Consider the following 11,726-nt stretch of genomic DNA (forward strand, 5'->3'; position numbering starts at 1 on the left):
AACAAAGAAAATTTTAGGATCATGGAGTAGTCCGTGAGGCTGTATTGTCTGAGCCAGTTGCCTTGAAACCATTCTGGATGTTGGATCATCTGGGCATTGGTGTCACCTTTCAGGGGGTCTTGGCTGGTCAAACCTGATGTATCTTAATCTGGAACAAATCCATAGCCTCTGGCTTTCTGTGGGAACAAAAGCAGAATCTCCTTTCCAAAGCAACATATCCTTATATCCAAATTTTGAAGTCAAGGTACCTTTAAAATATACATTTTGGCATAACTCAACAGCTTTTACAATCATATGTTTTTCTGCAGTTAAAAATCCCAAAGACAACACAATCCAGATTCTCTGTGTGATATCCATCTTTACGGGGCTTATTTTTTATATTAATTTTACTGTCTCTTTAAAGACTTTATTTTTTAAAACTATGTATTTGTTTCTGTAACTGTATATATCACCTTTTTAATCTCTTTCAAGCCTACGTATATTTTACACACATTTTAAACTATTACATCTGAATCTGTCTTATTGTGAATCTATTGCCTTAAACTGCAGCAGCTGTGGCTGCTGGCTCCGCCCACCTCAGCTTCCCAACATGGCAGCGGTATGCTTACCGCCAGCTCTGGGAGCCATCGTGGGTCTATGCTTTTATCCAAGGAGCATGTAGCCCAGAAACCTCTTTTTTTTGTTTTGTACTAGCAAAGGCTAAATCCACCAAGCAGCTTAATGTGCCACTTGCAGAGGCCTCATTCTCACCATACCGCAGGTCGAGTGCACACACTAGGAACCCACCAGTAGCTCAAACCGGCAGCTGCCGCTCATTTGAGAGAGACAATTAGGAACTGTTTTTAGCTCCGTTTTAGAATCTTTTCTCAGTTTTTAGGTGGAAACTCTTGCCACCACGTTGAACGCCATTTGTAGCTAGAGTTTTCCTGCCTGGCCCACAGTCAGGATAAATCTCTGACACCCGCCAGTCCCACAGCCATTGAGACCCAACCAAATAAACACAGAGACTTATATTGCTTACAAACTGTATGACCATGGCAGGCTTCTTGCTAACTGTTCTTACAGCTTAAATTAATCCATTTCTATTAATCTATACCTTGCCACGTGGCTTGTGGCTTACCGGTACTTTACATCTTCCTTGTCCTGATGGCGGCTGGCAGTGTCTCCCTGACTCAGCCTTCCACTTCCCAGTTTTTTCTCCTCCTTGTCCCGCCTATACTTCCTGCCTGGCCACTGACCAATCAGTGATTTATTTATTGACCAATCAGCAACACATTTGACATACAGACCATCCCACAGCAAACAGGTATCAATTGCCAATAGCTACTCAGCTAAGGGAATGACTTCAGGACCATGCCCTTCTCCATCCATAGCCCTGAGAAACATGAAATCTTTGAGAGAAAGGGTGTGGTTTTCTTAGAATTGCTTCCTGCTGTCTAGGGGGTGATGGTATCTCTGTGGAGTCCTGTAAGAAAGCTCAGATAATCAGTTCTCAATTGGACTAACTGTAGATTCTACAGCCAGTCTCAGAGTAATGAGTAAGGTTGTCTGAGATTATGGCTAGTAGTGTAGTATGATGGACCATCTCATCTTGGAACTGTTCTGGGAGTCTTCAGCCCAAGGTTGATCATTGAGAAATGTTTACGAGTACCATGGCATCATTCTGAACTGATTAGAGTCATTGTTGTGGGGCCCCATCTTCCTTCTGGAGACTTCAGAGATTGCTATTGGAAAGACTCATTTTTTATTATGGGAAACTTGAACGTTTTTGATATAGAAATGGAAAGTTTGGATTTATTCTGGATAGAGAAAGAATTCTTCAAAAGCAAGGACAAGCATGGAAAAAATAGAATCTAGACAACAATGGTCCCTAGATTATTGGTTTTCTTCTGTCTCACACCAGTTGGCTTTTCTGGTATGATACAGAATCTCCTGATTTTTCTTTTAACAATATGCTTGGGTTTAAAGGAGGTGAGCTGCTGTTGGTGGTGGCGCATGCCTCTAATCCCAGCACTTGGAAGGCAGAGCCAGGTGAATCTCTGTGAGTCTGAGTCCAGCCTGGTCTACAAAGTGAGATCCAGGACAGGCTCCAAAGCTACACAGGAAACCCTATCTCAAAAAAGAAGGAGAGAACCGCTTGATCAATAATTGTATCAGACCCTGTCTCAAAAAAGAAGGAGAGAACCAGATTGATTAATAATTGTATTGGGACCACACTTTTCCAGAGTTATAGAGATATAGATGTTAAGCAGTGAGGTATTACCCTATGTATATTGGTATCAATAGGTTCTTTCCTTCAGCTGTAGACATCTGAGTATCCAAGGCCATATGATTTCTGGAAGATGGGTATTTCTATTATCCTGTAAAGACAGAAAAGAGAACCCTGCCCCAACCCTTTTTATTAAGTTTTTCTTACAACTTGTAGAGATGTCACATTGGTGAGTGAGTTATCACTTCTCCTCATTAAGGGGTTTCTCCTGTTAGAATCAAATTTGTATTCATTTTGTTGGTATCCATAGCTTTTTTTCTCCTGCAAAAATAAAAGCAAAATCTCTTCCCCAATGCAGGATGTATCCTGGTTTCCGTTCCGTGGTCAACACATCTTTGAAGTAAACTGGTTGTTTTAGCTCAGGACTTTCTTCTGTTATCCAATGTCTCTCAGCAACAGTTGTCCCTTTCTCATCAGCATTGAGAGAATTCAAGGTTAATAAAGCATTATGAAATCTATTTCTAGGAGTCATTGTTATCATTGTTAACTCTTTATGTTTATTTAGCATATCCTTTAAAATTTGATTAGATCTTTCTATGACTGCTTGGCCTGTAGGATTGTGTGGTATATCTGTAATATGCTTTATATTGTAATATGCAAAAAATTGTCTCATCTTATTTGAGACATATGCTGGGGCATTGTTGGTCTTAATTTGTACAGGTATTCCCATGATGGTAATAACTTCTACTAGGTGTGTAATCACAGAATCAGCCTTTTCAGAAATCATAGGAGTTGCCCATTGAAATCCTGAATAGGTGTCAATGGTATGGTGTACATATTCTGTCAGTAGAGCATGAGACTCTGAATCTCAGGGTTGTGGGTTTGTGCTCCATGTTGAGCACCAGATAATAGTATTAATATATGGAGACTATTTAATGATCAAAGGGATTTATTTGGGGGTAAACTCACAACCATGGGAGATTTATCATAGAGTCCAGGAAAACTGTGCTATGTCCCATGCTGAATAGCTTGGTCCAAGATCTCAACATCCAAAACCATGTGATCGCCAAGAGAAGGGCATATGTGCATCCCCCGTCTTAAGGGTCCCCAGTGGCCCTGGGGAAGGTACCTCAAGGTCATAGGAAGGTATAACAGCTACAGGTGTCTCACTAGGGGTGGTGCTTCAGGGCATGGCTCAAATGGCTATCCACTACAGGAGAGGCCTGTGCTTTAGGGCTAAAGGAGATTCCATAAAGCATAGAGCAATTATGATGACATAGCTGCTACAAACTCAGAACCTTTGAAGCTTCTTCCTTAACACCCAGTGGGAAATCTATTCTGGCAACAGATTTTGATTGTACAGAAGGAAAGGCACCATTTCCAGAACAAGATCTGGTTCCAGCCTGTTCAGAGCTTGTCATGTTTATGTCTTAGTTGGCTGGTTATTGAAAGTCATCTAGTTCAGTCAAGAGCTTGGAATGGAACAAGCCACAGAAGGTTCATTCCAATGTTAGACACTGGGAAATTTTGAAACCTGTGGTCTTGAACATGTATAATTAAGAAAATACTGAGAGGGAGTCCCCACTCATAACTGAGAATCTATTGACAGAAATGGCTTCTTGGAGAGGGAGAGCCCATTTTCCTCTAGATGATATCTGGTAGGTCAACCACAGCCAGTGGATCGGCCCCCATCTTGAGTATATGGTGCACAAATAGGATTCAGTGGATTATTATAAAATAATACAAATTTGGAAGCCAGTGGGGAGGTAGGAGGTTCAATCTGGGATAAGTTATATAAGGATTGTAGGATGAATATGATCAAAATACATTGTATGGCATTCTCAAAGAATTTATTAAAATATATTAATAAAAATAAAATATGGGAAAAATATAAGGGCAAAAGTCTGAAAGGATATTATCTTCTCCCATCTATGCTTCCTGTCTATCAAGAAATAAGAACCCTTTTCTACCACATGCATCTACCACCACGATGGACTAACATCTCTAAAACCACAAGCAAAAGAAATAAGTCATATTTAATGTATTTTATTTTACTCATGTATTTTAACCATAATAACACAAAAGTTATTTTTGTGTTATTATGGCCTGTGTCCATATACACCTTGGAAATTCCAGAGTGAAAAATGATTACATATGGAAATGTGTAGAAAATATTTAATAAAGAATAAAGTGTTTCCAGGTATGGTGGCATAGGTACACCTGAAATCCAAGCTTTGGGGATGCTGAAAGTTTTCTGGTCTGAGACCTGTCTAAGCTGTGTAGCAAGACTGTCTAAAACAGTGGTTCTCAAGCTTCCTAATGCTGTGACCCTTTAATACAGTTTATCATGTTGTGGTCACGCCCAACCATAAAATCATTTTTGTTGCTACTTCATAACTGTGATTTTGCTGCTGTTCTGAATTGCAATGTAAATATCTGTATTTCCCAATGGTCTTAGGTGACCTCTGTGAAAAGGTTGTTCAATGCCCAAAGGGGGCATGACCCACAGGTTGAGAAACACTGGTCTAAAACAAAAACAAATAAAAAGCAAAGTGTTAATGATCTTATGCCCACACTAGAAAGAGACACCCCTTAGCTATTATTCAGAGTGTTTTACAATTACCAATGAAGGAAAGATAATTACATACTTAATTTGCATATTTAAAGTGAGTAGATTATTTTTTGAGAGGTGTAAATCTCATCTGTGTGAGTATTTTACAATGAAAGACCAAGATTTTATGAAATATCATTGATACAACTTAACTCTCTAATCACTTGATTCCATTCAGTTTTCCTAGTGTTTGTTTAGGTGAAACTGTGTTCAATTGTGGTTGCTATGTAGTTGTGAATGACCCTTCTCCCTTAAGTGAGCATTATTCATGTTAACTTAGAAGTTGATATGAATAACTTAGAACTTACTGCAGCTTACTAAGAACAGTGATGAACACGATGTGTAAAAAAACCATCTAAATGCAGAGACTTTTTGGTTGACATAGCAGGGTTGTAATCATATATTAGATCAAGTGTTCAAAGCAAATTTCTTAAGAATTAGAGTAAGAGGCAGGGAAATGTTAAATTTTCAATAAAGTATTTTATAGGATTTTTTGGTTAGAATCTGAAATGTCCCTTCTAGGCTCCTGATTTGAATCCTTGATCCCTAGGTGTGGTGCTATTTTGAAGGTGTTGGAACCACAAGATGTGGTACTAGGCTGGTAGAAGTAGGTAAATGAGGGTGGGCCTTTGAGGGCTTCTATGGTAGTGACTCCGTTTTGGGTAGCACTTTCCTATCTGCTGTCATTGAACTGCCTCCACCTCAAGCTCCTGCTGCAGCAAATTTAATAACTCTTGTGGTGCTATATACTCTAATAAAATTTGCCTGAAGATCAGAGAACACAACAAGCCACTAAATTAAACATAGATGCTAGGCAGTGGTGGCACATACCTTTAATCCCAGTACTTGGGAGGCAGAGATTCATTTGGATCTCTGTGAGTTCAAAGCCACCCTGGACTACATGAGATTGACTTAGTCTAGGAAAGAAACAGCCCAGCAGTGGTGTCACATACCTTTAATCCCAGCACTTGAGAATCACATGCCTTTGATCCCAGCACTTGAGATCTCATGCCTCTGCTACCAGTACTTGGGAAGTACATACATCTTTAATTCCATCACTAGGAAGGAAGTAATATGGCTGGGCAAAGAAAAGTATATAAGGCATGAGGAAACAGGAACTAAAGCTTTTCTGCTAGAGGCCCTTTTTCGGCTGGAAATGTTTCAGCTGAGAACTCAGAGACATTTAGTCAGAGGATTTGTGGAGTTGGTGATTTGAGAAGTAGCTGTGGCTTGTTCCTTTATCTCTCTGATCTTTCAGCATTTACCCCAATATCTGGTTCTGGGTTTTTTATTACAAGACCTTTAGAAATTCATGCAACATATTCTTCCATAGGTAGGACTACAGGAATGTATCACAGCTCAGATGATACTAATGAGAAAAAAAAAAAGGAAGAGAAGGAGAAGGAAGGGGGTGGGAAAGAAAACCTACTATGCAAAAATATGCAAAATGAACTTTAAATTTACTTCCAGTCAAAGATTGTACAGCACATGAACTCAACTTCAAGAACTTCTGGAGAATCTCTCAGACTATTCTTCAATTTTCAGCAATATTTACATATTTGTTAAAGTCCTTCAAGAATTGCAGAGGTTCAGAAGAATAAATTATTCAACATAGTAGGACATTAAAACAATACAACTTATACATTTATTCTTTTCTATGATCTATGAAACATTAGCCTAAAATATCACAACTTTGGGATATTTTCTTAGCAAAAATAGAATATTCTTGGTATTTTCTTGTGCAACATAGAGCACATTATTTGATGCATGTCCCTAACACAAATGAATATGAACCAGCTGTTTATTTTCTGTCAATTTTATTGAAATGCATACTATATAAAAATGCATCCTTCTAAGTAGTAATATGGCCATTTTTTTCTATATTCATCCTACTGATCCATGAGCATAGAAGATCTTTCCATCTTCTGATATGTTTATATGTTTTTCAAGTTATTTCTTCAAAATCTTAATGTTTAATCATACAAGTCTCTCTCTTTCTTGGCTAGAGTTACTTTAAAATATATTATTTGTGGCAATTGTCAAGGGTGTTGCTTTCCTGATTTCTTTCTGTGTCTGTTTGCCATTTGTATATAGGAAAGCTACTGATTTTTTTTGTGCCTTAATATTGTCCAGATACTTTGTTAAAAGTGCTTCTCAACTATAGGAATTTCTATGTAGAACTTTTAGGGTTACTTACATATACTTACCGTATCCTCTACAAATAAAAATACTTTTTCTTTTCCAATTTGTGTCCCCTTGATCTACCTCAGTTGTCTTACTGCTCTAGCTAAGACTTCAAGTACAATATTGAAGAAGCAGCAGAGAGTGAACAACCTTGTCTTGTTCCTGATTTCAATGGAATTGCTTTGAGATTTTCTCCATTTAAGTTGATGTTGGCAATGGGCTTTATTATATTGAGGTATGTCCCCTGTATCCCTAATCTCTCCAGGGCTTTTATCATGAAGGGGTGTTAGATTTTGTGAAAGACCTTTTCTGCATCTAATGAGATGATAATGTGGTTTTTGTCTTTCAATTTGCTGATATGACAGATTGAATTTACAGTTTTACATATGTTGTACCATCCCTACTTCTCTGGGATGAAATCCACCTGATCATGATGGGTGATCATTTTGATGTGTTCCTGAATTTGGTTTGCAAGTATTTTATTGAGAAATGTTATATCTATGTTCATAAGTGAAATTGGTCTGCAATTCTCTTTCTTCGTTGGGTCTTTATGTGGTTTGGTTATCAGGGTTACTGTGGCTACATAAAATGAATTGAATACTGTTCCTTCTCTTTCTATATTGTGGAATAATTTGAGGAGTTTTGGCATTAACTCTCTCTTGAATGTCTGGTAGAATTCTGCAACAAAACCATTTAGTCCTGGGCTTTTTTTTTTGGCGGGGGGGTGGGAGAGGGCTTTTAGTGACTGCTTCTGTCTAACAAGGGGATATAGGTAGGTCCATATTGCTTATCTGATCTTGATTTAACTTTGTTAAGTGGTTTGTATCAAGAAAATTATTTATTCCTTTGAGATTTTCCAATTTAGTAGAGTACAGATTTTATAAGTATGTCTTGATGATTCTCTGGGTTTCCTTGGTGTCTGTTCCTATGTCTTCCTTCTCCTCTCTGATCTTGTTAATTTGGATTTTCTCTCTCCACCTTCTAGTTAATTTGGCTAAGGGTTTGTCAATCTTATTGATTTTCTCAAGGAACCAACACTTTGTTTCATTGATTCATTGCATTGGTTTTGTTTGTTTGTTTGCTTCCTGGCTTTTTGTTTCTATTTTATTGACTTTAGCTCTGAGTTTGATTATTTCCTATTGTTTACTCATTTTGGGTGTGATTTCTTCTTTTCATTGTAAAGCTTTCAGGTGTGCTGTTAATTTACTAGTATTAGACCTTTCCAATACTTTTATATAGGCACTTAGTGCTATGAACTAGTCTCTTAGAACCACTTTGTGTCCCATAGTTTGAATATATTATGCATTTACTTTCATTCAGTAAAAATGACCATCCTACCAAAAACAATCTACAGATTCAATGCAATCCCCATCAAAACCCCAATACAGTTCTTCACAACTCTTGCAAGGACAATTTTCAGCTTCATATGGAGATACAAAAAAACCCAGAATAGCTAAAAAAATTCATGAATAATATAATAATTGCTGGAGCTATCACTATCCCTGACCTCAAATTGTACCATAGAGCTATAGTAATAAAAGCAGCATATTATTTGCACAAAAACAGACACATTGATCAAATGGAATTTAATTGAAAACTGAGAAATAAATCCATAGCTCTATGGATACCTGGTGTTTTATGAAGAAGCCAGAAATACACACTGGAAAAAAGACAACATCTTCAACAAATGGTTCTGGTTTAACTGGATGGCTGCATGCAGAAGAATCCAAATAGATCCATAGTTATAACCCTGCACAAAACTCAACTCCAAATGGATCAAATACTTCAACATAAAGCAAGATACTCTGAAACAGATAGAAGAGAAATTAAAAAAATCCTTGAACTTGTTGCCATAGGAAAAGACATTCTGAACAGAATACCATTAGCCCATGCACTAATATCAACAATTCATAAATGGGACCACATGAAACAGAAAAGCTCTGTACAGCAAAGGACACTGCCATTCTGACAGAATTAGAAAAGAGGAATCTCAAATGGTTAAGAAACTATTAAAGAAATGTTCAATATCCATAGTCACCAGGGAAATACAAATCTAACTGCTTTGAGATTTCATCTTATATCCATAAGAATGGCTAAGATCAATAAAACAAATTAACAGACAAGATTGGTGAGGATATGGAGTAAGAAGAACACTCATCCACTGCTGGTGGGACTGCAATCTTGTACAGCCACTATGGAAATGAGTACAATAGTTCCTTTGGTAGGTAGAAAATCTGTCTACCTCAAGTTCCAGCTATACTACTCTTGGACATATACTTAAAGAAATTCTTCATCCTACCACAATGACACTTGCTCAATCATGTTCATTGCTGCTTTATTCGTGATAGTCAGATATTGGATACAACCTAGATATTCTGCAACAGATGAATGGATAAAGAAAATGTGGTACATTTATACAGTGGAATATTACTCAGACCTTAAAAAATGAAATTCGCCAGGCGGTGGTGGCACATGCTTTTAATCCCAGCACTTGGGAGGCAGAGGCAGGCGGATTTCTGTGAGTTTGAGGCCAGCCTGGTCCACAGAGTGAGATCCAGGACAGGCACAAAAACTACACAGAGAAACCCTGTCTCAAAAAGCAAAAAAAAAAAAAATGAAATTCACAGGTAAATGGATATAACTAGAAAAAAAAATCATCCTAAGTGAGGTAACTAGAACAGAAAGACAAATATGATATGTATTCACTTAAATGTGAATATTAGCTGTTAAGTCAGTGATGACCAAGCTACAATCCATAGACAGAGGTTAGATATGGAGTAGGAAATAGGGGAGACAGATAGATCTCCCTTAAAATAGGATATATAGGTATGGATGAATGGGGGGCTTGAAATGGAAGATTATGTGGGGAGGGAGAGGGAAGAGTTGGAAGATGGTGGGGAGAGACAACAAAATTAATGGCCTTTTGAAGTGTAGTATTGAACCTATTGTAGTAGAAGTTTCCTATAATATATACATACACGAAGACTTTCTAAATGAAATCACCAAATAATGGAGAAGGCAGAGCCTCAGCTGTATATTTCTTGCCACCAAATGAAGCTTCCAGTACTGGGATTGGGTTACATCTAATTGAATTGTTGGCCAAAAGGGTGCCATGGGAACCCTCAACCCCTCCCCCCCAGGTTGTTGCTAAAACAATTGCTATCCACAAACAGACAGCAAGACCCCATTGCTGAAGATAGTACTTACACAACTCATTGAACATGGAGAAGTCAAGATGGTGTCTACATAGAGCCTTCGCCCCTGTGTGCCCCTATATCTTTGGTACAAGAAGGTATTATGCAGGCTACCAAGGAAGAAATGCAAAGACCAACCCAGCCACCAGCCCTTTGATCTACAACGGTGTCCTGTCTGGAGGATGTGCTAGTACAATGGCGGCAACAATGCTTAGGACAGGACCAACCAATATCTGATTTGACTTCAGGTCCACTCCACAAGATGGAACCCATACTGTACACTGCTTGGGTGACCAAGAATCTGAGACTGGATAGCCCAGGGACCTAGGGAAAAATCAAATACTTTGCTTCTAAAAACACACACATACAAAAGATATAGTAACAAAATGATATATCTAAATATATCTAAAATATCCTAAAGATATTTTGCTATGCTCATATATTAGTGCCTTGCTCAGCCATCATCAAAGAAGCTTCTTCCTGTAGCCGATGGGAACAAATATAGACACACAGGAAGAAATAATGTAGAAAGTGAGAGCCCTTGGAACACTCAGCCCTAAATGGAGTATCTCCATCAGCCTTCCCTCAGGGCTCAGGGAACCCCTGATAAAGAGGATCTGGAAAGGGTTTAAGTGCCAGAGGGGATGAAAGATACCAAAGAAACAAGGCGCTAGACAGATCTGTACCATATAGGATCCTAGAGCTGAAGGGAGAAGTGGACACAAGCCTCCATTCTTAACCCAGAAGATCTCTTCAATTGATAACCACTTACAAATGAAAATTTTGTTTTTCCCAAGGAAATATCACTGGGGAAACAAACCACTCTTAAGGGCAGTCTGCATGCCCACCAGTAGATAGTCAATAGAAATCCAACTCGATGGTACCTTTGTAGGTTCCTTGTCTCATTATGTCATCTCAGGGCTTTTCCTTTGTTTTATTCAGTTTTTAATTTTCATTTCATTTCATTTCATTTATAGATTTTCCCTCTTTTTTCACCCTACATGTACTTTTGGTATATATTATGGCTTCCAGTTTGTTTTATTTTTTTATGGGATTCCTGAGTGTTCAATGCATGGGTATCTGCATTTATATCTGTTTCTTGGGCCTTTTCTTGGACTCTTTTCCTTTATTTTGTCCTATTCTGAAGTGCTAGTTTTCATTTTATCTTATTATATTGTATTTTATTATTACCCCTTATAAGCCTGTTTTCTAATGAGAGACAGAAAGGGGTTGATGTAGACAGGAGAGGAGATGGGGAAGAACTGAACTGGGAGGAACAAAGGGAGGGATAGCCACAATTAAGATGCATTTTGTGAGAAAATATTCTATTTTTAATAAAAGAAAAATAAAATAAAATACTAAAAGGCAAACTTATATGTGGAAATACATAAAAATAAGCACAAGATATAAAGAATTTATTACATCTCAGAGTCTACTCAGTTGTATTTTGTATGTTCTGAGAAATTGTTATAATGTAGCCCCAAAGGACTTGGAGTCATTGACCAGCATCCCTCTCAACTCCTGTGTC

The sequence above is a fragment of the Peromyscus californicus genome, unplaced genomic scaffold (assembly GCF_007827085.1).
Source record: "Peromyscus californicus insignis strain IS unplaced genomic scaffold, ASM782708v3 Scaffold_23__1_contigs__length_62951481, whole genome shotgun sequence".
Taxonomy (NCBI): domain Eukaryota; kingdom Metazoa; phylum Chordata; class Mammalia; order Rodentia; family Cricetidae; genus Peromyscus; species Peromyscus californicus.